Source organism: Rhinolophus sinicus, chromosome 17 (genome assembly GCF_057876585.1).
Source record: "Rhinolophus sinicus isolate RSI-liver-muscle chromosome 17, RSI-T2T, whole genome shotgun sequence".
NCBI lineage: Eukaryota > Metazoa > Chordata > Mammalia > Chiroptera > Rhinolophidae > Rhinolophus > Rhinolophus sinicus.
Window position 1 is genome coordinate 166,617,539 of NC_142517.1, and position 25,954 is coordinate 166,643,492.

At 37.4% G+C, this 25,954-nt stretch overlaps 1 protein-coding gene across 2 annotated transcripts in view; it reads right to left on the reverse strand.

The window, feature by feature from the left end:
* The window catches only part of SESTD1 (SEC14 and spectrin domain containing 1), a 91,640-nt gene extending 66,510 nt beyond the window's left edge, over positions 1-25,130 (reverse strand). The window contains exon 1 of one of the 2 annotated variants that reach the window (XM_074338707.2): positions 24,851-25,130. The gene's annotated coding sequence lies outside the window, so the exon portion shown is untranslated. The remainder of the gene's footprint in view (positions 1-24,850) is intronic. The other variant, XM_074338702.2, reaches the window with a different exon arrangement.
* Positions 25,131-25,954: the final 824 nt, after the last annotated feature.

The window sequence follows — 25,954 nt, forward strand, 5'->3', positions numbered from 1 at the left end:
GAACTTCAGCTGCAAAGACAAATTTCTTTCAACATTGTACATTCTGGATGGGATAAAATAAAATAAAAAATAGATTAAATATTAAGTAAAGGGAAGAAAGGAGAGTATAAGCAATAATGTTGATACCATTTTTATGTTCATAGCCCAAACTCACAATCACTCTAAATAAATTTGTACTACAAAGTCAACTTAGATTTTCTTATTATTTTTAACTCATAGGGAGATTTATAAATAAATCTCTTAGGGTATCTCCAACTTTTCATACCAACACACATAAAGACATCCAAAATTTGATTAAAGATTAAATATTACTTTCTTCTACAGTATCATGTTTTAAAACAGATTAAGTTTGCTTTTGAGAAAATTACAAAATGTGCCTGTGTATTAAAACAATACTAAGACTGTTCTGCATTCCCTAAAAATTAAAGGCTTAGAGGATCACTGTATGCAAATCACTCTGAACTATCACCTCTACTACACTAAAAGCTAGAACCTCAAACTAGTTCGATATTTATTTTCTTACACTTCCAAATAAAAATAACGACTAACATTATTGAGAATGTCCTATGTATAAAGGACATTGTATAAAGCAGTATCCTAATCACTTTATGTACCTTGTTTCATTTATAACACAACAACCCCATGATGTTAGAATTATTGTTGCTACCACTTAACAGCTGAGAACAGGCTTGAGATGAGGACAGGTTAACCTGTCCAAGGTCATACAGCTCATAAACAGCAAAACTGGCATTTAAACCTAAGGCTGTGTCCAATATGTAAGTTAGACTACTTCTCGTGCTGTTGTTTAATGGCGTAACCTTTTTTGTAATATGAATAATAAAGGTCTTTAAAATCTAATAAAATTGTTCATTTCTTTAGATATGATATTAAGGGTGTTTGTTAAAGAGTCCCTTATCTTTTAGTGATGTATATTTTATTATTTACAAACGAAATCTGTCTGGGATTTGCATCGATAAAGGCATGGGGGATACACGTGGAATAGGATTGGCCACATGTTGGTAATTGTTGAAAGCTGACGACAGGTAAGCAGTGGTTCATTTTACTGTTCTCTCTGCTTTTGTATGCTTGAAAACATCCATGATAAGATTAAGAAAACTAAATTTTTAAACATATCAATACTGTAAAAAAGGAAGCTACAATCCTTTTAAATTTTTTTATACTTAGCAACATTTTCTTTATTTCAAAATCAAGAAGAGACAGGGAATAGACTACACATAATTTTTAAATATTCACATATTCACCATCATATTCTAAAGTTCTTTACGGAGAGAGATCTGAGTATTTGATTCCCATGTAAGAATGCTGAGGAAGGGGAGGCCAATTCTGACAAACACAATCACCGAAGAAAAAAAAGAGGCAGGAGGCAACATCCATGTCTCTGCTGCTTTGCTGGCCCTGGAGACTCCTGTTCCGGTCTCTTTAGGTCTTTCTCATTTGTGACTGGAGTCACTTTCTCAGCAGTCTCCCTCTCACTATCAATCACCGTTCTTCTCTGGAAGTGATTAACCAACTAAGGAAAGAAAACATTTACGTCCACAGTATCTGGGATGTGTGAACAACAGTGGTTGTTCGGGAGACCAGGCAGATCTCTTAGGTAAAAATCAATCAAGGATCACATTGTTTGACCCAGAAAAGAAAGTGAGTCCTAAGGTTTTTCATGCAACACATATGAACGCTTGAGCGCATGTTCCAAATTTAATAACTATTTATTTTACCTATGTAGTCAATAGAGCCAAAGTTATTGCTGAAATTAAAGTAGGTGTTGGTTCAGTCCTTTATATGTGCTTGTTTGTTTCCGGGGACAATGGCTGGAACCTGAGCGATGGCACAACACATACTTGGTGAATAAGCTCTTCTGATGATCCCCGCCAGCCTGCTCATTTAGGTGCCACTGGGCAGAATAACTAAGAAGCAGGAAAAAAGGATGGGAGAAACAAGCTTGGATCGTTTTAAACTTGACAAAGCACTATGAATCAGAGCTTGTACTACTCTGAACAAAATAGTACATTACACAGTCCGGGACCTTCACTGAAACATCCTGGGACCTGGCCCATGAGGCTCATGAAGGACGAGAGGCACTTTATAAACCTTCCTTTATGCGGAGCCAACTCTAACTTTGGGCTTTCAGAAGTGGTTTATTTCACTTTACTACCTTTATAGTCTAAATACATTTTCATTATCTATAGTTCAACACTTGGAAAAAGTTTCTGTTTAACCTGAACATTTTTCCGTTTTCGGAAATTAAAACTTCCTTTTTGTGACAATAATCACCCCCTCGTCCACTTCACTTTCTCACTTCAATATCTATAAATACCTTCCAGCTCCTAGTTGTTTCTTGCAATATTTAGATGGCTCCTGACTATAGCACCCGTATCTCACTTGCCACATTATCTGATCTGTAGAATCCAAAAAAGAACCACAAAGGAAACTCTGGATTCCTCTGGACAATGAAAAACATGGTTTTACTAGCCAATATTTCTAACTGAAGCAATATCATGTGTCATCAACTAAACTATATTCTACAAGTGAGACAGTGGCAACGATTAGAAAAAAACACCAATTTTTTGTAGGAACATAAAACATACAAAATTATGCTTTTAAATGAGAAACTATGGTGACTGTTTACACAAACATAATTTAACTTTAAAATAAGATTTTCTTGAAGTGGTTACTGCCTCTAGTACAAAGCATACCAGTTAGGTAGAAGGCACCAAAGCAAAACTTCCTGTTTTTAATGACTTCTGTGCTGCTTGTGGAGTCCCTGATAACTTTAAGCAACTTGCTTTACCTCTCACTCTCGTTTCAACGCCTTAGAGGGCCCTTTTTTTAGCTTAATTAAGCTCATTACATTGGCTTCAATGCTTACAACTAAAGGAACCAAACCTAAGACAATCACCTTTCCTGAATCCCTTCCTTACAATCCCTCCACCTCCCAGGACTCTACACTGAGGCAAATTTAAACACACACATTCCTTTCTACCATAAGAGGAAATGAAGACATCCAACAAATATACTTTGCTGCAGGGACAGAGGAGTGGCCCCTTGAATTAGTATTCTCCTAAGACCCCCAAAAAACATCAGTCCTACTCACAGAAATGCAAGAGTCATAAGCAATCTTCATCTATATATAACTACCATAAAAAATGAAATCAGAAAAAGTAAGCTGAAAAATCATAATGAGATACCACTTCACCCCAGTCAGAATGGCTGTCATCAATAAATCAACAAACACGTGCTGGCAAGGATGTGGAGAAAAGGAATCCCTCCTGCACTGCTGGTGGGACTGCAAATTGGTGCAGGCACCTTGGAAATCAGTATGGAGGTACCTCAAAAAACTGGAAATGGAACTACCTTATGACCCAGCAATTCCACTCTTAGGTATCTATACAGAGAAATCCAAAACACTAATTTGAAAAAAATGTATGCACCCCTATGTTTACAACAGCACTATTCACAATAGCCAAGACGTGGAAACAATCTAAATGTTCATCGGTAGACAACTGGATTAAGAAAACTGGTACATTTATACAATGGAGTACTACGCAGCCATAAAGAATGAAATCTTACCATTTGCAACAATACGGATGGACCTAGAGAACATTATGCTAAGTGAAATAAGTCAGACAGAGAAAGACGAATACCGTATGTCTTATATGTGGAATCTAAAGAATAGAATAAATGAACAAACTAATCAGAAACAGTCTCAGAGATACAGAGGAAAAACTGAGGGTTGCTAGATGGAGGGCTGGGGGTGGGGATGAGGGAGAAGGTGAGGGGATTAGAAAGCACAATCGGTAACCACAAGATTGCCACAGGGATACGAAAGACAGTTTGGGGAATGCAATCAATAATGTTGTAGATTTTGTAGGGTGTCAGATAGGCACATGTCTTATCAGGGAGACCACTTCATGGACCGTGTAGATGCCTGATCACTGCGCTGTACACCTGAAGCTAAAGCTGAACAATAATGAATGTCAACTATAATTATATATATATAGTCACAGGATGTGGAGTACAAACATAGGGAATAGAGTCAGTGGAACTGTAACAGCTATATACAATGTCAGAGGGGTAGTAGATTGGGGGTGAGGGGTTATCACTTTGTGAGGGGTGTAAATATCTAGCTAGTACATTGTTTTGTACACCTGAAACCAATAACAATAATAAAAGAAAAGAAAATGTAAGCTGATGGAAAGTACTGTCCCCCAAAACAACAACAAAACAGAAAACTTTAATGAACATTCCAAACTGAATGTTATCTCTTTAAACAAGCATTTGAGAAATGAAAAAATACTCTGGATCAGAAATTTAAAACCAAAAACAGAATGAACAAAAACAAAGAGAAATGGAGGAAGTGACTGAACTCAGGTATCAGGTAAGAAAAAGAAGAAAAAAATAAAATCATGTCAGACCTGAAGACTAAATTACAAGGTGGTCAAGAACAATTTCAAATAAAACTTAATAAAAAAAAGTGAAGAAAACAGTAAAAGAACCAAGAGAATGAAAATAAGATAATGAATATGGAAAGTACTTTAAAGACAGGCAAAGAAGATATAATTATGTGTAATTGGAGTTCCCGGAGAAAAATAAAATATTGGAATAAACTGATACTTAAAACTATAATCCAGAAAACTTCCTCAGAAATAAAAGACCCAATTCTATATATTAAAAGGATCAATCAGATAGCAGGGAAAATTGACCTGCTACAATAAACTCTAAGACATATGTCAGTAAAACTACTAGATTTTTAAAAGTAAAAGGGTAAATAAAACCAGCAATTCCAAGCAAAAGGATCAACTAACCTACAAGAGCAAGAAAACTAACACTGGCATCAGATTTTCCGAAAAAACAAAACAAAACACATATATGTGTATATACACACATACATAAAGCAAAGCCACATCGTAAATAAGGGGGCAGGAGGGAATGTATAAACCAGAGATTTATTTCTGGCCAAGCTGCCCTTCCAGTATCAAGGCTATAGACAAACAACTTCAAAAATGCTAGAACTTGAAGAAAATTGTGTCCATGAGCTCATCTTAAGAAATATACTAAACACGGAACTAAATCTAACCAGCAGGTGACTGGAAAATTTCAGCAAAGGATTGATCGTTGAGGATTTAACATTTAATTTTTGAACTAAAAGCAAGACCAAGTTGCAGTTAAAGTTTGATGACAACCTGGATATAATGCAATTAAAAATGGGAGAAGAGAACAAGAAAAACAATAAACTCATTGACAGTTGAAATAGTAATAGTTAAGAACCAAAGCATACACTAAAAATTAGCATAAAAGAAAGTAGAAAGTTAAAAAGAAAACAAGGAATGAGGTTATTTTGAAAAGCAAAAGTACACAAGTAGCTACACGAAACACAACAAATTCAAAACATGTAAAGAATGTTTTAAATGAAAACATATCAACAAAGAAAAACATAACTTAATGCACATAGTATTTATAACATAAATATGACAGAACTGAGATTAAATTCAACAGCCATTAAACATATATAGTTTTTAATAAGGCTTATAAAAAATTACCTAACTAAATGCTGCATGCAAGAGATAACCTAAAACAAAGGGTATCAGAAAGGCTAAAAAATAGATAGGCAAAGGTGTATCAAGGAAATAAAAACAGTAATAAAGCAAGAACAGTGATCCTAATACTAAAGAAGTCAAGTCAAAAAAGCACTGAATGTGACAAAGAGAAGCACTGTTTAATGTTAAAAACTATAACACACAATGAAGAGACTACAGTTAAGGATACCTATGTATCAAGTAACACAACTACCTTTAAAAAGCAGAAACTACCAGGGATGAAAAAAGACACAGGAAAACAATTTTAATAATGTATAAGGTTAACACACAAGAACTTAACTGAATACAAGAACAACTGAGAATATAAACAATTTACATAACATAAAGAAGGCAGATCTTAATGACAATAAAAACTGTACCTCCTCCTCAAGTGGACAAGAATACTGACCCCCCACCCCCAAAAAAAAAAGTGATCATGGAGGTCATCAAAAAGCAACAGTATATTTCACAAAGTAGAAATAATACAAACAGTGATCACAATTCTAATAAACTAGACATTACTAATGAAATAAAAAAGAAACAGAACATTCTACCTCAAGATTTTAAAACTGTCTACTTTTAGGGAAAACAGAAAACCAAAATTAATTTTCTAAAAAATATTAAAATAATACATTTAATGCAATGAGAAAAAGCTGTAACCTTGAACATTTTTATAAATAATAAAAATAAGTTCCTAATTCAGAAAACAAAACAAAGTAAACTAAAGGAAAACACAAGGATGGAAATAATAAAAAAGAAATTAATGAGATGGAGAAGTAAAAAAAAAGTGTATGTAATTCATAAACCAAAATCTTTTTTTTAATTAAGAGAAAGGACACATTAATCTAGGGGGTAAAAAAGGAGAAAGGACAAATATACAAAATAAGAAATATGAGGTCTGACAATTAAGTTTGTGAACTCATCCTAGAAAAAGCACTACATACCTCACTGCTGAATATCACTAGGGTCACCCTCGAAGTACTCCCCTTGGGAAGCTATGCACCAATGCCAGTGCCTAAGTCCACACTTCAAAATAATTTTGGAACTCTTTTTCTGGAATGGCCATCAGAGCTGTCATCATATTACCCTTGATGTCCTGAATGTCATCAAAATGTCTTCTTTCAATATTGCAAAGAAAGAAGTCACTGGGGGCCAGATATGGTGAGTAGGGAGGGTGTTCCAATAGTTATTTGTTTACTGGCTAAAAACTCCCTCAGACAGTGCTGTTGTGAGCTGGTGCACTGTCGTGATTCAAGAGCCATGAATTGTTGGCGAAAAGTTCCGTTTGTCTAACTTTTTCATGCAGCCTTTTCAGCACTTCTAAATAGTAAACCTGGTTAACTGTTTATCCAGTAGGTACAAATTCATAATGAATAATCCCTCTGATATCAAAAAAAGGTTAGCAACATCGTTGCAACAACTTTGCCAACTTAATTGTCAGACCTCGCATACAGAAAAGGAAGAAGATACTTCCAACAATATGAAAATACATGTTACACAGATTATTCATTGCAGGATATCTGGAATCGGAAAATACAATTGGAAATTGTGTGTCCATAGATAAGGGAGTAATTGAATAAAAGCATTGGTATATCCACCCAATGGAGTATTATGCAGCTATAAAAAGATCCAGATCCAGTATACATTGTTAGGTGGGAAAAACAAAGTGCACAAGAACGTCTGCAGCATGCTACTTTTGTACAGTAAAGAGAGGAAAGAAAAATATATACATTTACCTGCTCATATAGTGCAAAGAGAAACAGAAGATAAACGACAAACTAATTAGAGTGCCCACAGAGAGTAGGGGAGAATGAGTGGAAAGCATGGTAATTTATAAAAGACTTCCCTTGTATTTCCCTGAATGTTAGTGAATTACGCACCTTTTAAATTAACAAATGATGTATATTTATAGGATATTTTACTATTCTATTTTTGTCCGGTATCTCCAGCCCACCCTACAGGCTGGACTCGCCAGTCTCCATAACCACACGAGCCAATTCCTTACGATAAATCTCCTTATGCATATGTCCTATTCATTCTGTTTCTCTGGAGAACCCTGACTAATAAAACGGCCTAAATTCAATGACCTCTCATTAACAATGAGCATATGTGCCTAGATCTTGATTTCTATTCCCACTATAAAGAATCAAGGCTCCTTGAAAAAATGGCAGATTCCAAGGCTGGGTAGGAAAACTCCTGAACATCTTGTTGCCAGAATATTAGGAAGTGCTCAGAGATTTATGAGTACACGTCAAAAAGACACAGAATGATATAGGTAAGAATTATTGTTGTATGTTAAAACTAGTGGGTAAAAATTTTATGAGAAATAGGATATTTAGAGAGTCTCAAAGTATCTCCTCCAAATACTTACTAATTAAAAAGGGGGAAAAGTAATGTTACAGTACGGAAACCTGGGGAACACCACCATAACCAAATGATAAAAATGTACATCACCAGTAAAGGAACAATTGCATGGACTTCCAGATGTGATACTGATATACTCTTGTAGTATTCCAAAAATCTATAACCTAAATCTAATCAGGAGGAAACATCGGTGAAACACAAATGGTGCGATACTTCTACAAAACAACTGGCCTGTATTCTTCTAAAATGTCATATCATGAGGCACAAAGACAAACAAAGGAAGTGTTCCAGATTAAAGAACATTAAAGAGGTATGACAAGTAAAAGTAACACATGATCCTATACCAGGGGGAAAAAAAATTTCTCATTTACTCAAAAGTACATAAGGAAATATAGCAAAATTTGAATAAGGCAATAAAATAGTGTATCAATGTTAATTTCCTGACTTTGATGATTCCACTGTGGTTATATAAAAAAAAAATATGCTTATTTTTGGGGAAATGCACACTGAAGTATTTGGGGACAAAGGGAAATAATGTCTGTAAATTACTCTCAAATGGTTCAGAAATAAAATAATACCTATTGCTTCATGAAAAGCACATGTGGTAAAAAGCTAACACTTGGGGAATCTGGGGTAAAGAATATATGAGAATTCTTTGAATTATTTTTATAGCTTTTCTGTAAGACTAAAATTATTTCAAAATTTTTAAATTTGATAAAATTACAGTAATATTTGATAATAAGCTTTCCTACATTATTCCCAACATGTGCATGCACCCACACGCACGTTATAAAAACCAAAGTCAAAAACCTGAGACTTTCAAGTTATTCTTTTCTTATACCCTCTATACAAATACCACAGAACCTGCTGACTCTTTTCTCTTCAACAGTACCCTTGCCTCAATTATTTATAACCTCTGAAAGATTTTCCAATTTCAGATTCTCTTTTCACATACTTACAAAATTAAGTACCTCACTACTTTACTTTAAAATCTTGAATGGTCCTCCACAGCCAACTCTTCTATAAGACTTAAGTCTTTTCCAGATCATGCCCCTGCCTCACCCTTCAGTTCATGTCCTTCTCATCAGCAAGAAACCAAGTACAGTTCTCTAAACCTGCAATGCTGTTTCATTGTTTGTGTTCCGGCATACGCTGCCATTTCTGCTTATAAATCTAGTCAAAGAAATCCCTAGTCTTTAAATCTCAGTTTCACCTCTCTGAAACCTTCCCTGACACAACACTTGTGAGGATGACTAACCATTCTCTCCCTCCTTAGTGCCACTATTTTATCTTACACTATATCTATTACAATTACCAACATGGTATAACTATCTCTCAAAGATGAATGGAGGTTTATTGACAGAGGGGACCAAGTCATATTTATTTGAATTACTTAGAATACAACAGGTCCTCAAACAGTGCTTATTAACAAAAATAACTTCTCTCTCCCTCTCTCCCCTCTCTTCTTTCTCTACATGACCATATAATAAAGGGTATTAAAATATTAATAAAGCCCAATCCACATGTTTGAAAAGTAAAAGCTAAGAAAATAATTTTTAGACTAATAAACATTTCACAGCGGAGATGACAAGTACTTTTGCTTGTTATTTAATGTAAGTTAAAACAAAGCTCTGGACTTATTTTTTTGCACACACCTTTGGAAAACAAACAATCTGAAGTCATTTTCCAATTTTTATTTTCTATTATTTGATGATTAAGAACACTTTGTTATGCACAGGCTTTTAAAATCATGAACAAGTACTAAAATAAATTTATGTAAATGAAATAATAAAAGACTAAAAGTCATTTTACTTTATAATAAGTAAGCAAGCGCAAGAATCATCTTTTTTGCAGGGTTGGTTCAGTATCTGCAAATCAATTAACATGACACACCACATAAACAAAATGAAGTATAAAAATCATACAACCATATCAATAGATGCAGAAAAAAGCATTTGACAAAATCCAATATCCATTTATGATAAAAACTCAGCAAAGTGGGAATAGAGGGGACATATCTCAACATAATAAATTCCATACATGGCAAACCCACAGCTAACATCATACTCAACAGTGAAAAGCTAAAAGCTTGTTAAGATCAGGAAGAAGACAAGGACACCCACTTTCACCACTTTTATTCAACGTAGTATTAGAAGTCCTAGGCACAGCTATCAGACAGGAATAAGAAATAAAAGACATCCAAATTGAAAAGGAATAGGTAAAACTCTTATTATTTGCAGATAACATGACTCTACATAGAGAGAGAACCCTAAAGATTTCACCAAAGAACTACCAGAACTGATAAATATATTCAATATAACTGCAGAATGTTAAATTAATATTCAGAAATCTGTTGCATTTTTGTATACCAATAATAAACTATCAGAAAGAGACATTAAGAAAAGAATCCCATTTACAACTGAATAAAAAATAAAAAATACCTAGGAATAAATTTAACCAAGGAAATAAAAGATGTGTACTCAGGAAATTGTAAGACACTGAATAAAGAAATTGAAGAAGATACAAATAAGTGGAAACATATACCATGCTCATGGAGAGGAAGAATTAACATCATTAAAACGTCCATACTACCCAAAGCAATCTCCAGATTTAATGCAATCACTATTAAAACACCAACGGCATTTTTCACAGAATTAGAATAAATAACCCTAAAATTTATATGGAACCACAAAAGACCCTGAATAGTCAAAGCAATCTTGAGAAAGAAGAACAAAGTTGGAGGTATGATGCTACCTGATATCAAACTATACTACAAGGCTATAGTAATCAAACCAGTGTGGTACTGGCATAAAAACAGACACACAGAACAATGGAACAGAACAGAGAGCCCAGAAATAAACCCATACCTATACGGTCATTTAATCTATGACAAAGGAGGCAAGAACATACAGTGGGCTAAAGACAGTCTATTCGATAAATGGTGTTGGGAAAACTGGATAGACAAATGCCAAAAAAATGAAGATAAGACCATCTTCTTACACCATATACAAAAATAAACTCAAAATGGATTAAAGACTTAAATGTAAGAGCCAAAACCATAAAACTTGTACAAGAAAACATAGGCAGTGAACTCTCCGACATTACTCTTAGTAATGTTTTTGCCAATGTGATCTCCTCGAGCAGGAGAAACAAAAGAAAACATAAACAAATGAGACTATATCAAACTAAAAAGTTTTTGCAGAGCAAAGGAAACCATCAACAAAACAAAAAGACAACCTACCAACTGGGAGAAGATATTTGCCAATGATACATCCAATAAAGGGTTAATACCTAAAATTTACAAAGAACTCATACAACTTAACACCAAAAAACCCCACAAACAATCCAATTAAAAAATAGGAAGAGGACATGAACAGACATTTCTCCAAAAAGGACCTATAGATAGCAAATATATGAAAAGATGCTTAATGTCACTAATCATCAGAGAAATGCACATTAAAACTACAATGAGATATCACCTCACACGTGTCAGAATGGTCATCATCAATAAATCAACAAACAAGTGCCGGTGAGGATGTGGGGCAAAGGGAACCCTTGTGCACTGTTGGTGGGATTGCATATTGCTGCAGCCACTACGGAAAACAGGAGGTTCCTCTAAAAAATTAAAAATAGAACTATCTTATGACCCAGCAATTCCACTGCCGGGTATTTACCTGAAGAAACCCAAAATATCAATTCAAAAAGATATATGCATCCCTATGTTCACTGCAGCATTACTTATAATAGCCACGATATGGAAACAACCTAAGTGCCCATCAGTAGACTACTGGATAAAGAAGATGGGGTACATTTAGACAGCAGTAAATTACTAGGTCATAAAAACAAATGAAATCTAACCATTTCCAACAACATTGATGGATCTAGATGGTATTATGCTAAGTGAAATTAAGTCAGAGAAAGACAAGTACCATATGATCACACTTATATGTGAGATCTAAAGTACAAAAGAAATGAACAAACAGAAACACACTCACAGATAGAGAAAAAATTGATGCCGTATTTCCCCAAAAATAAGACCTAGCCGGACAATCAGCTCTAATGCGTCTTTTGGAGCAAACATTAATATAAGACCCTGTCTTATATTACAGTATATAAGATCTGGTCTTATTTTACTATAATTTTTGCTCCAAAAGACACATTAGAGCTAATTGTCTGGCTAGGTCTTATTTTCGGGGAACCATGGTGGTTGCCAGATGGTTGCCAAAAAGGGGGTGGGGGGCTGGGTAAGAAACGTGAAAGGATTAAGAAGTACAATTGGTAGTTACAAAATAGTCACAGGGATGTAAAGTACAGCATAGGGAATATAGTCAATAATAGTGTAATAACTATGTATGGTGCCGGGTGGGTACTAGACTGACCAGGGGTTGGGAGGATCACTTCTTCAATCATACAAATATCCAAACACTATTCTGTACACCTGAAACTAATATAAAATAATACTGAATGCCAACTGTAACTGGAAAAAAATAATTTTTTGACTTTCTGATGATCACTGACTTAGACTTTTTGGGGGACCTAGAAAATCTGACCCTTCCCACATGTTTCTCTAATAGCCTATATTTCCAAGCATAAAATTTAGCACCTGTTAAAAGTATATGCTTCATAAAGCCAGGGACTACGCCAATTTTACTTTGTACTGTATGTCTGCCCCTTCCCTACAAGTGCCAAGTACGACTGAGTTAGTTTGGAGATATTCTAAGTAATAAATTTTACAAGAATTCTTTATTTTCTTTAGGAATAAGGAATGGGTATTGTCCAGAATAAGCACTGATAATCAAACACGGGCCAAATCTGGCCAGTGGCCTACTTTCAGTAGGGGTGACTTTAAAATCTCCCCTCAACATCGGGAAGTACAGCGAGTTCCTCTACCTCTGCTCATCAGACACAAGAGTTAAGGGAGCTGACACCTTTATCTCCTGCCAGAAGGACAGAAATACAACTGTGGTATACAAATCTGGAAATGATTCCATAAGCATGATGACACTAATAAGCCCCTAGAAAACTGTTGGCATAATGAAAAAGAATGCTTTCTCTTGATCGTCCCTTAAAAATCCTATGACTAATTAAATTCCTTCAAAATTCTTAAGATTCCATAAAATATATATTAAATAAAGCAATGTACTTACAGCATGCACTACATTTAGAAAAAAAGAAAATTTGACAAGTAATTTGACAATAATCCAAATATTTTCTCACCATCATTCATTAAAATTAACTTAAAGTATCAGCTCTTTTGGAGTAGTTCCCTCAGTCATCAGTTTCTATATGAAACTAGAAACTTATCACTTAGTAAATGACTAACTGTAGGAAAAAAGTCAGTGTAGTTTCATGCTTCTCTTTGTAGTTTGCTTATAGAGGTTATCTGTAACCAAACTGAATTAAGTGTCCCTAAAATAAAGGAACTAGAGCACCTTATTTCTTCTTCCTCAGAGGAAAGGCTTTGTTCTCATAAACGTTAATTGAATTGTCTTTGATCCTTTTTTTTCCTCTGCATTCTCTATTAACTGACCTCTTTTTTCTTTCTATCCTCTAACTTGCCTGTCTTTCCTTAGCCCTAATCACTTTTCTTATTGAAACTAAGAGTCCTGTCAAGCTCTTAAGTTAAACCCACTATTTAGATGCCAAATGTCTGCCAATTTTATCATAAAACATTCAGAGCCCTATATTTACTAATCACTACCAATGTCTAATTTCTCTGTTCTAGTAGCAAAGTCCTTTTTCACACTAGTTAATATATTATACTATATTCTTACTACGTATCTCAGTGCTTGACAGAAAATAGATTAATACTACTAATTTAATTTTAAAAAAAGCTCTAGTTTAAATGAACTATATAAAAGAATGCTATATTATCTGCACTGTTCCTGCAACCAGCTGGTTAAAAAAAAAATCAATAGATAATTAAAATAAATCTCTGAAACAACACTTTTCGACTTAGTAATTTTAAGTTGTCTAAAGAAATACTACGTTATAAAATGCTGCCTTCTCTGCAAAACAGACTCAATTCTTAAATGTCACCCAAAGCTAACCAGTGTGCAGCAGGATCCTGCACAAAATATATAAATTATAAAATTACTTCTCCTCCTCTATCAACGTTCTGATTTCCTTGGTATCTGATCTCAGCTTAGTATTAAAGAGAAACGCAATAATTATCTGCTTAAATGATTCACACTAAGGTATAAGTAACTGATAGGCTTAGTCTCACAGTGCACAAAAGCAGGTTAACTAAAGTGGCATTTTAACAGAAAGTATATATTTAAGATAGAATTAAACTGTAGTCCAAGTGTTTTTTTCATCTGTTTAATTTAGATGCCCTAAAACATCCACTCCCCATTTCTGGTTTTGGTGTTCTTAGATATTTTGGAAGTAAATTGGATAGAAACCCTAAATTACAAAGTAGTAATAGTAGTAGTAGTTTCCATCTCACCACAACTCAAGATGTCTGTCTGAGGAGCTGCCTGTCCTATAGGGGTAAATATTTGGAATAGAGCTTTGATTTGTCTGTGAGAAAAAACAATCCGAGATGTGGTGAAAATTGTAAAAATCCCTGTTTGTCTCTCAGCTGCCTCTAAGCTTCCCAGCCTCCTGCCTTCTAAGTTCTCTCCCACCCCCAGGGCACCCTTCGCAAGTCGGGCCTCAGCCCAGAGTCATGGCCTTCAACCAGGACTGCACTTGGTCTTTTAACCGATTTACTTTGTAGTTTAAAGCAGCGAGAAGAAATGTTCACCTTTTGGGTTGACTCGGTTTGACTGAGGGTGTAGGAGCTTTGTGTTTTATTTTGCTGAGTCCATGAGGAATGTTGCTTTAGTACTGATACCAGGTCTGCAGGAGTGAGGCCCAAAGGAGTTAATAGGTTACTGGAGCTCTCCTTTGCCTTCTCCACTCTTTTAACCCTAATTATTTGGAAACTAAGAATATCAGATTCCAAGGATCTAGATTCCATTTCCATGGTGTCTCCTTTCCTCTCCTGGTTTGATATCCCTTTCCTTCTTTCAGAGTGGTGGTCATTTTGTATGTTCTCCTGCTCCAACCCCAACCAATCTGTCCTCATGCCTCCAGTGTGTGAGGGATAAAGGAAATACGCATGGCTGGGTGGAAGGGTATGTCAAGAGTGGCTCAAGTGCATTCATGGACCCTCCCAAAACATGAAATTCAAACAAAGGTAAAGAGCAAAGAACCATGACCTCCACTACCACCCCCATCCACCTGATGTAAAGTAAGATTCAGCACTTTTCTTTTTTACAGTGTAGTTGGGGAGCAGGATTGGAGGACGCAGTTTAATAGTATCAGAATAAAGCTGTCACCTAGCAATGATTATACATATTGGAAAATGCAATGGGAAAGAAAATTTATAAAATAGCATGTTAAATTCAATTGCAATTATATTTGTGAACTGTTTTTAATTCCTGCCTAATTATGCAACATGCATATCATCAAAGATGGGTCAGATTAACTTTCAGTTTCACTTTAATGCAACTGCAACCTTTCGTTCCAAGTTCCAACCTCGACCCCTGCAGCTTCACTCATTGTTGCATTGTTGCATTCATTGGTGCATCGTCGCACCAAACGTAGTATAGTGATTCCTCTAAAACTTTTTTAAAAGCAATTACCAAGATACCATACTGTCACACCAAAAGACACCAGCTAACTCAAACGGTCCATCTTGCAACCACAGTACCACTTCTAGTCTTTCCCAACCAAACTATTCCTTATCTAGTTACCACAATTATTTCCACAAAACATTTTTACCACTTCTCAGCTGATGAACCACAATCTGCTTCAAACAGGCAGGATCAAATTCTAAAGTCTTAATTAACTCAATGAAAAGATGCTCAAATTAATTCATAATAAAAGATATGTACCGATCAATTGGCAAAGATCAAATAATTTGGTAACACATATGTAGGAGCACAGATATTATCATATATCTCTGGAGGATAGGCAAAATGGTACAACCTCTATGGGAGAGAAATTTGGCAATATCTATCAATATTACAAATGCCACATACCCACTTCTAGGAATTTATCTTATTGCATACCCACGTACCCCACCATAGTGTGTGAAATAATGTATTCATTGCAGTATTATTGCAAAGACAAAATAACAACAGCAATAATAACAAACACCTATCTAGTAGTTAGCATGGTGCCACTGTTCTAAGCATTTGACACATTCTCATTTAATCCTCCCAACAATCAACTGTGTGGGGTAGAACTATCAACACCTCCATTGTACAGATGGTCAAATAAGAAGCCAAGTAAAAGCAGCCCAAGATCACATAACTAGTGTGGATCCAGGCTTTTCACCGAGGTAGTGCAGCTCCAGAGCCTGTTCTCTTAACTGTTACCATATACTAAACCAGCTAAATAGATTATCAATAGGGGAACAGTTGAGTAAAAATATGGTACATCCATCTAAAGGAATAGAAAGGAAAGCTCCTTTAATTCCTCTCCCACTTTGAGGACAACATGAATTTAGCGAATCACTTCCAAAAATAAAGTATGGAAACGGAAAAATACTAGTAACTTTACAATAGAGAAACCTGGCAAACACTACCTTAACCAAGCGATCTGTTAGTATCACCAGTGACATAATGTAAATATCGGGCACTGCCTCCAATGACATGATGAAAAGGGCAGTTCAACTTTGTGAATTATCTCCAAAAACTCATAGCCCCATAATCATGAAGAAAATATCAGACGATCCAAGTTGAGAGTTGCATAGAATACCTGACCAGGACTCCTCAAAACTGTCAAGGTCATAAAGAATCAGACAAGACTGAGACACTGTTGGAGAAGATTAAGGAGACATGACAACTACATGCAATATGGTATCCTGGATGGGATCGTGGACGAAGGCTTCCCAAATCCCTTTCCTCACTTTTTCCACCAACTTCACTTCTCCTTAATGTACCGCAGACATTTTACTCTAGCCGAGCAATCTGACTGCCAACCCCAACAAGTTACCAGCTTGTTTCCCAAATCCACGTCTTTCCTGGCAAAACCTAACTCTAAATTTAAAAAGCCACCCACCCACTGTGCTATCCAGCATCCTGTATGCTCTGTCTAAAACGGGAATGGCAAAATACAGACCATCAATACTCCTACACCCAGGACAACACTGCTCAGTGGTCGCAGCAGCCTTGCCCCCTAAATCCACGTGACGCCTCCAACTACTCGTGGTTGCAGTTACACAGCCACCACTAGCCATCAAAGCCGGCCCATGAAATAAACCTATTTGCCACATATGGTCTCTACTATATCAATCTTAATATGTTCCTTCGTGGATTTCATGTATATTTATTTACATAAACCCCTATTTTGTTCTGAAAAGGACTAATGAGACTTACAAGAATACACAGGCCATAAAAAGTTAATAAATTTAAATAATAAAAGCAAAGGATAAAGAAAACACCAGAAATGGTGACAAGAAAAGGGCTAAAAAAACTGGATAGCATAAAACCTATATGCCTGCTCTGGAATGACCATAAATCTGGCCCTGGCTTCCTAGCAGCCTCCACAAAAAGGAAAAGCCTGTCCACAGTACAGGAGATAAACAGCAAAAACTCAGAAGAGGAACTATTCTTGGTACTTAAACCAAACAGTAATTTTTATAAAGTAGAAAGAAAACTACGGAATGAACAAGATATATAAGCTAACACCACTGCCAGTTTTCAAAGGATTGGGTTTTTTCTGACAGTATCCATCCAGAGAGACCTGCGGTATCTTACCAAAGCCCGATGCAGCTGAACGGATTTTACAAAGAGCAGGCACAAGCCTTAAGAACCCTCTGTGTCCTTTTACTTGGTTTCCTCTGTCATTGCCTTCCTAACTAAATATAAACTCTTTGAAGACAGAAACCATGTTTTTTCTACCTCTTACATATATAGCCCACAACGCTTTGTATTCGGCAAAAAAAAAAAAAATTCAGTATCAGTGAGAATTTACATAGTGCAGTTCAAGCCACACTGATAAAAATTCTAACCTAAATGTAGGAATTCCCACTCCTACCAAACAGAATTAAAATGATAACTGAAGTCTCAATAGAGAGAATTTCTAAACCTTCTGTATATTACTGAATCACAATTCAATTTGTGATGTCCCAACAGCATTTTTATGTTTTGTATATCCCAGCACAAGACTTGCAAAAATGCCAAATCAATGTCACTGAATCTTATCAAATAAAATGAAACCCACAGCAAAAGCTTTGGCAATCCCTATCAAAGGAAAGACAATATCTGTCAAGAATATAATCAAGAGGAGGCTGGTTAGCTCAGTTGGTTAGAGCTGGGTGCTCTTAACAACAAGGTCGCCAGTTCGATCCCCACATGGGCCCCTGTGAGCTGCACCCTCCACAACTAGATTGAAACAACTACTTGACTTGGAGCTGATGGGTCCTGGGAAAACACACTTAAATAAATAAAAGGTTTTTTTGAAAAAAAGAATATAATCAATAGCTCTTTACAAACCAGCTGACAAAGGCAGGCTCATTTATTAAATGACTCTGCAAGTTGGCTAGTAGATAATCACAATACAGATTTTCCCTACTTCTTTCCAAGAATCTGTAGTTTCTGTAAATGCCAAACTGCTAGAGAACTGTACTTCTCACTTCTCACTTCACACACACACACACACACACACACACACACACAGTCAAACCAGTTTATATTTCCCTTTATGACTACTACCTATCCCCTCCTCCCCACCTGATTAAATCGGAAATGCAATGAAGCCTAATAAATTATTTAAGTAAAGCGGTTACAAGCAACACAAGTATTAAAAAACTTTAATTACTACTCTTAAGCATAGGTATTAGGACACATTAACCACCCTCTATTTGTATTTTATTAATGGAAATCATTAATAAATAAGTAGACTCATCCTATATTGGTTTAGTTTTTTAATATATTAATATTTCAGTTTGCAGTCTTCTCCTCATGTGGTATCCCCTGTATGTAAGGGCACACGCTACCATCCCGGGAGGGGACAGTTGTAATGAATGAAAGAATATGGACAAGACTGGGGGAAGCAGGGGAACAACACACCAAATGGACCTCAGAAAATCCAATTCCTGCACCTTTGTTTCTTCCTCATTTAAAATGGGGGATGACAATCATCTCTGATAGGATTATTGGGAGGATTAAATGAGGTAAGATTTGTAAAGAGCCTAGTAAATGCATATAAAATAGATCCTCAGTAAGAGCAGTTCTCTTGCTCTTTTTTTTTTACGGGTAAGGAAACAGAATGAGCTGAGCAGGTAATTTGTCCAAGGCCACTGGCTTACAGCATTAGCACCCTGACTTAGGCCCTCACGTTCTTCACGACACCATGAAGCCCTATTAAAACAGTAAAACCCAACACCTCATGCCGTCGCTGTCAGGTACTGCAAAAAAAAAAACACATTAAAAATCTGAACACCTATTAGATGCCAAGCACTGTCCTAATCTCTTCCCTCATAACTATCCAATAAAGTAGGTGTATTTCTCCCATTTTACAGAGAAATTAACTTGTCCAAAGTCAGAGGGCTAGTAAGTGATGTGCAAGATTTATTCAGGCCTGTTTACTCCTATCCTGCCTGAAAAGCATGCAGACACTTAGAAATTACTGTCTACCAAAATTAAGTTTTAAATGTCCTAGAAATTTTTATAGATCCTTCCAATTTATTAGTGGAAACCATCCCTATAGCTCCACCATTCGTTCTTCTTAAATTTGTTCTTGTTAGGCTAAAACAATTTGCAATAACTATGGTGACAAACTTAGATTTATATGGCATGTTACAGTTCAGTATCATAATTTTTTTTCAATTTTATTAGGTGAAACTACTGAGGTTTTTCATATATTGTCTCACAACTCATTTAATATTTTCAAGACTCCTGTGAGGTAGGGATGATTACCAATTTACATATAAGAAAACATAAATCTGAAGAGTTAGGTAAGTACCTTGCCTAAGGTTATAAAACTATTAAGTGTAGGACTTCACCCTGGATTTAAGAAAAAGCACATACACACCTGCATCCACTGTTTCATTTAATCATTTACTTTTATCAACTTACTCATGAGAGGTGGGAGAAGTGTGGAAGGATTCCTTCACCAAAAATGTACTACGAATGGAAAATAAGGCCTAAAACTTCATAGAACAATAAAAACATGAAAATTTTAGAAAGGTTGTCTCAGCTCTCTTCCTTCCCCCAAGGCTGTCAGGTGATTTCTAATAAATGTTTACAGGGTAGACAGTTTAATCTTTTCCAGCGCACAGGGAAAATACGTAGAGTTTCCCAATTCATTCTTACAGGCTGGCTTAATCTTAACACCAACATCAGGCAAGAAAGAATAGCAAACTAAAAAGGAAATATAAATATTATGTTTATCTTTTCTGACTAGACACAAAAGTCTTAATGTACTTAAGTAAAAAAAAGGAACACGTGTAGTGTGATCTTATTTTCAAAAGAAAAACCATTGTGAATACACATGTGTGTATGTGAGTACGGTTGGGTATGTAAATCTATATTTGTACATATGTACACACAAGTGCAAAGACATAGGTTTGGAAATATAAACCCCAAACTGTTAACAATGGTTGCCTGGGACAGGAGTGATCTTGGAGTGAAAGAAGAAAAGGGGGACAAGGAGCAAAGGGAGATTTTTCAATTTTCACTCTATATAACCATGTATTATCTGAATTTTCATGATTAACATAGATCATGTTTGACCATCAATATATCAAATAAATGAAAAGCAGGGCCTAAGTATTAATTTGCTGTATCTCCTGTACTTGTTATAGTAAAAGTTAATTCTATTATTCCCTCATTGGGTATTCATTTATTTAACAAGCACCCAGGGTACAACTCCTATGTGCAGGCACCAAGCTTATAAGCACTAGTGCCCTCAGGTACTTAGAACCTATTTTTTTAAACACAGGATGGAACAATAGTTACTTCCTTCTGTGACATACAATGTTGATTTAAGTCCTAATTTTCATCACTTATTATTTTTTAAGTAACATGCCAGATATAAGAAATAATTTCTTTTTCTGGAATCCAATCTGCCTTTATTCTAGAAAAGAGTACTAGATAATTATTTATTTATTTATTTATTTATTTATTCATAATTAACAAAATGCGTTTGTATTCATTCATTTACAAAGGTTAGAGTCCCCACTCTGTGTCGGGCACTATGCTGGACAATGGACATGCAAAGATGAAGAAATAACACATGGGCTCTACCTACCCTCCAAGGAATTGAGAATTTTGCAAATTTGCTGCCTGATACCAACTTGTACATAAAAACTGAAATATGTACCTTAGTAATCCTGCAATTCAAAATGAAACTGGCAAACTACCCAATTCAAAACATAAGTTAATTTCGGCATAACCCAGAAAAAAATCTTAATGTTTATGAAAAATGTGAAATTGTCCAATTATTTTAAGGTTAAAGGGAATAAATTAGTGAGAAAATAGAGAACATGGAAGCTGAAGGGGAACAGAAAGCACATCAATATCTCTGTGAATAGTGAAATCTAGGATTAGCCAAGCCACTAAGAAGCTGTTGCGGGGTTTAATTGCTGTTTCCGCCACAGGAAATACGTATGGAAATCATATCTACCATATTAGGATAAAAGAAAAAAGAATTTATTTGAAAAAGCATAACAAACCCTGGTGAATATGAGGCAGTGTAGCCAAAACACCTGTTTTCTGTTGTTGTTTGATTTTTTTTATTTATTATTCCTCCCCTTTATCTAGGATTAGCCAAGCAAATCTGCAAACACAATTTAACTTCTGTATACCTCATGAAGTGGAAAGAATGCAGGAAGCAGAGTCAGAAGACCTGCTTTCAGACCCTGACTCTTACTTACCCTGCAAGGTTAAAAAAAATGAGCAAATTATTTAACCCTTTTGCACCTTAGTTTCCCAGCAGTAAAACAGGAATAATTCTACATTTCAAGATTATTTCAAAGACAAAATAAGAAAATACATGCAGGGGTGGCTGTTAGCTCAGTTGGTTAGAGCGTGGTGCTAATAACACCAAGGATGCTGGTTTGATCCCTGCATGGGCCACTGTGAGCTGCACCCTCCTTAAAAAAAAAGGAAAGAAAATACATGCAAAAACATAAACTTAGAAACTATTATAAATCAAAGAAATTTTTCCAAAGATATACAAATGGCCAATAAGAACATGAAAAGAAGCTCAATCATTAGCCATTAGGAAAATACAAATGAACACAATAAGATACCACTTCACACCCTCTAGAATGGCTATCATCAAAAAGACAACATTAAGTGTTGGATAGAATGGAACGCTCATACTTTGCTGGTAGGAATGTAAAATGGTGCGGTAGCTATGGAAAACAGTTTGGCAGTTCCTCAAGAAGTTAAACAGTTACCATATGACCCAGCAATTCCACAATCTAAGTATGTATCCAAGAGAACTAAAAACATGTCTACACAAAAACTTGTCAATGAGTGTTCATAGCAGCATTACTCGTAACAGTCAGAAAGTAGAAATGTGGCATATCCATACAATGGAATACTAGTCAGCCATAAAAAGGAAAGAAGTATAATATGGAGGAATCCTGAGAATATTATGCTAAGTGCAAGACACAAAGGGCCACATGTCATATGATTCTGATTATATAAAATGTCCAGAAAAGGCAAATCCATAGACAGAAAGCAGATTAGTGGTTGCCACCTGCAGGGGATAGGGAATGGAAATGACAGCTAACAGGTTTGGAGGTTTCTTTTCAAGATAATGAAAGTATTTTTGAATTAGAGATGATATTTGCCCTGTCTTGTAAATATGCTAAAACCACTGAATTGTACACTTTAAAGAGTGGATTCTATGATATATGAGTTATATCTCAATAAAACTCACAGAAATTTAAGTTTCTGCTACTTTCTATTAGTAAATATCCTGCTTTTCTCAAGAAATGGTTCCTGTTGCTTATAACAGCAAAGAGAATGCTTTGAAGTTAGATGTTACACAGATGAATGTTATTTTTAGTGAAATCAAACTACTAATTATGCCAGAGAACCTTTCTTTCCACAGAGCCTATTAATTTGGTATAATTTTATTTCTTCAAAAGAAAAGTATTAATATCAAGTGTGTTTTTAAGGAGAAAGAGCTTCAAGGGGTCTTTATAGAGTACATGGAAAAAGCAGGTCAAAATGTACGAAATGTAACATTTTCTGCTTTTTAAGTGAGCATTTAGTTTTCAGATATGCCAATCAAACAACTAAAACCCAAGTATGTGAATTTAGCAACCTCTGCCACTTTACATGTTTGTTCTGCATTCTGCTGTCAGACTTCTAGGTCCATCACCAGCTCCTAATCTCATCCATCAATTGTTCCTTCCAAGTATTATTCACAGGGGTTAAAATGCTTGGTAAACTCTTTAAATGCAAACAATTCATTCCCTCACATGGGGAAATTTATAGAGTAGGCCCAATTTTTAAGGTTAAATTTACACTAAATTGTTTGAATAAATATACAGGAAAATGATTTCCTGGAATTTGGGATAGAAAAACAATCTACAGAGTTGAGTAATGCTTTCTAAATCCTTAGGGAATGTTTTCATGTATTTGGTCATGGGGTAAAGACAGTCACCAACTTCTGTCCACACAAAGTATTATGTATAAAAGCTTCCTGGTTCTAGAACAAAGAAGTATTTTACTGCCCAAAGCAAAGGGAAGAGATTTTCCTTCCATTTAGTATTGTTGTACTAAAATAGCATACCAATGAAACCAGCTAGGTAAGAGCATGACCCAAGGTATGTAAACAGAGATAAACTTTATTATGTATTCTACCTTGGGGGTAAAGTTTCTCCCATCTAAGAAAAAAAGGTTTATCAAGCCAAAGAAAACCATGTGAATTAACATTTTCCAATACAGGGGTATTGTGAGTGGCACTTTTAATTTGAAGGCCTGCCAACTTACACTAGGATGCATGGTGGGTATTCTTGGCACAGACAAAACGTGAAGAGGTGACCTGTCAAACAGCTGCTATCAAGTTACTCCCCCAACAGCAATTCCAACTTCTTCTCGGGGGATGTCTGTGTATGAAAGATGTCAAAGCACCATGAGAACCACAGAGGCTGTCACAGCAGCACCCAGTCCAAACCCTGCATCCCAGAGTGAAATTGCACCCGTATCCTCAAGAGCCGACCAGACTGCGGATCTTTTCTAACACGAATCTACCTAACATATAAAAAATAAATACATGATCAGGGATCGTTGCCAATCCTCTCTCCGTTCCCTTTGTGACTCCTCCAGAGGCTGGAGGGATGTTAACATCCTGAAGGCCCGCGGAAGCCAAGCCCCACTCCGCGAAGGAAATGTCCAGGAGCCTCGGCGCAGCCTGGGGGCCTCGGGCCAGCGTCCCCCACCCACCGGGCAGGACTGGTCACCGGCCACACAAAGGAGGCTGCCGCGGGGCGCTGGACGCGGGGACTCGCCCCGGAGCCGGGCGCCACATCTGGTCTCCGCACGCCGCTAGGACGAGACCCGCCGGAAAATAAGGTTTAACGCCTAAACCTGTTGCACAATTCGGGTCCCTTTCGCCCAGAAACGAAGAAGGGCGCTCAGGAGGGGAGACGCGAGCGACCCGGGCAGTGCGGGCCGCGGCCGCACCCGGCAGGCGGGGCGGAGGAGGGACCGCCCGTCCGGCTTCCCACCTCGGGCGCTTTGTCTGCGGCGGCGGCAGCAGGGGCGGCGGCGGGGCGGGGGCGCCCCTCGTTCAACCGCGCGGCCCGCCGGGGAGAAGAAAGCCCGGCCCGCCGCCGCCCCGCTTCCTCCACCCGCCCGCGCTCGCCTCCCGGCCGCCGAGCCTGCGCGCTCCTCCCGCCCCGGCCGCCCGGGCCGTGCGGCGACCACACTCACCTGGCTGGTGCTGACGCTGTCGACCCGCTGCTCCGGGGCGGTGGGGAGGACGCGGGGACGCGAGCGAAACGCAGGCGGAGGCAGAGGGCAAGGCGGGAGAAGGCGGGCTGGGGGCGGAGCGGGCCCGGGTGGCGGCGGCTCCAGTCACTCGCGGCAAATCGCGTCCCGGCCCCTGCGTGCGTCAAGCAAGGGGCGGCGGCGCGGGCGGCCGGGCGATCTCCCGGTACCCGCGGCCCGACCTGCGTCCGCGCGACCCCGCACGCGCCGGGGTAGCGGCTGCGCAGAGACCCCGCCCGGCAAGGAGAAGGGGGCGGGGCTGGGAATCAGGCTCACGGGGTTTGGGGGTTGGGAACGAACGCGGAGGGGGGCTGCCGACGCACCCCCGCTGACCCTGCTGTCCTCACCACGCCCGGAGCTGCGAGCTCCCAAGCCCGCAGGCAGTGTGGGGTAGTGGCAAGAGCACTGGACCTACAGCCAGGAAGCCTGAGCTTGCCCTGAAATACGTAGGTCTGAGGATGTGGTTTGCATTTTTCGAAATTCTAACATTGTCATCCTCGGTTTGTTGGGATTCCTTTGCCCATACGTACCCACTGCCAAGAAATGCCCTCTGATGTGTCTCCCCCAGTCTGTGGTATTGCTGAAAGATGAAGGCAGCTGAATGGGGAATGTGTTGTAGTGAGGAAGGGCTGGATTCAGGGCATTTGTTTTCTTTGCGGATCTTTCCATTGGGCTGTCCAAAATTTATCCACAAATGGTCCTCTGACAATACTACTTCCCCATCTCCACCAACCCTACTTATTTGTCTCCAAATGTACTGACTTCAGTCTTCATTCTTCTAATTTTATTGTGCAAATCATTGTTATGTCATTTCCTGAACTCAGTTCAAAAGAGTCATCAGCTAATACACACAAACTCAGGGCAGCCATGTGGTCCCAAACCCAGGCCCTCCATATTACTCATCTGCTACTCACTGAAGTATCACCTGATTCCATTGATAAAATCTTGCCATTCCAACAACCAGGCAACTGAATCTCTCTACTCAAGTTCTCTGATTTAAAATCCCAAAGATGAATTCTTCCTCAATTCTGTGACTGATAATCTACC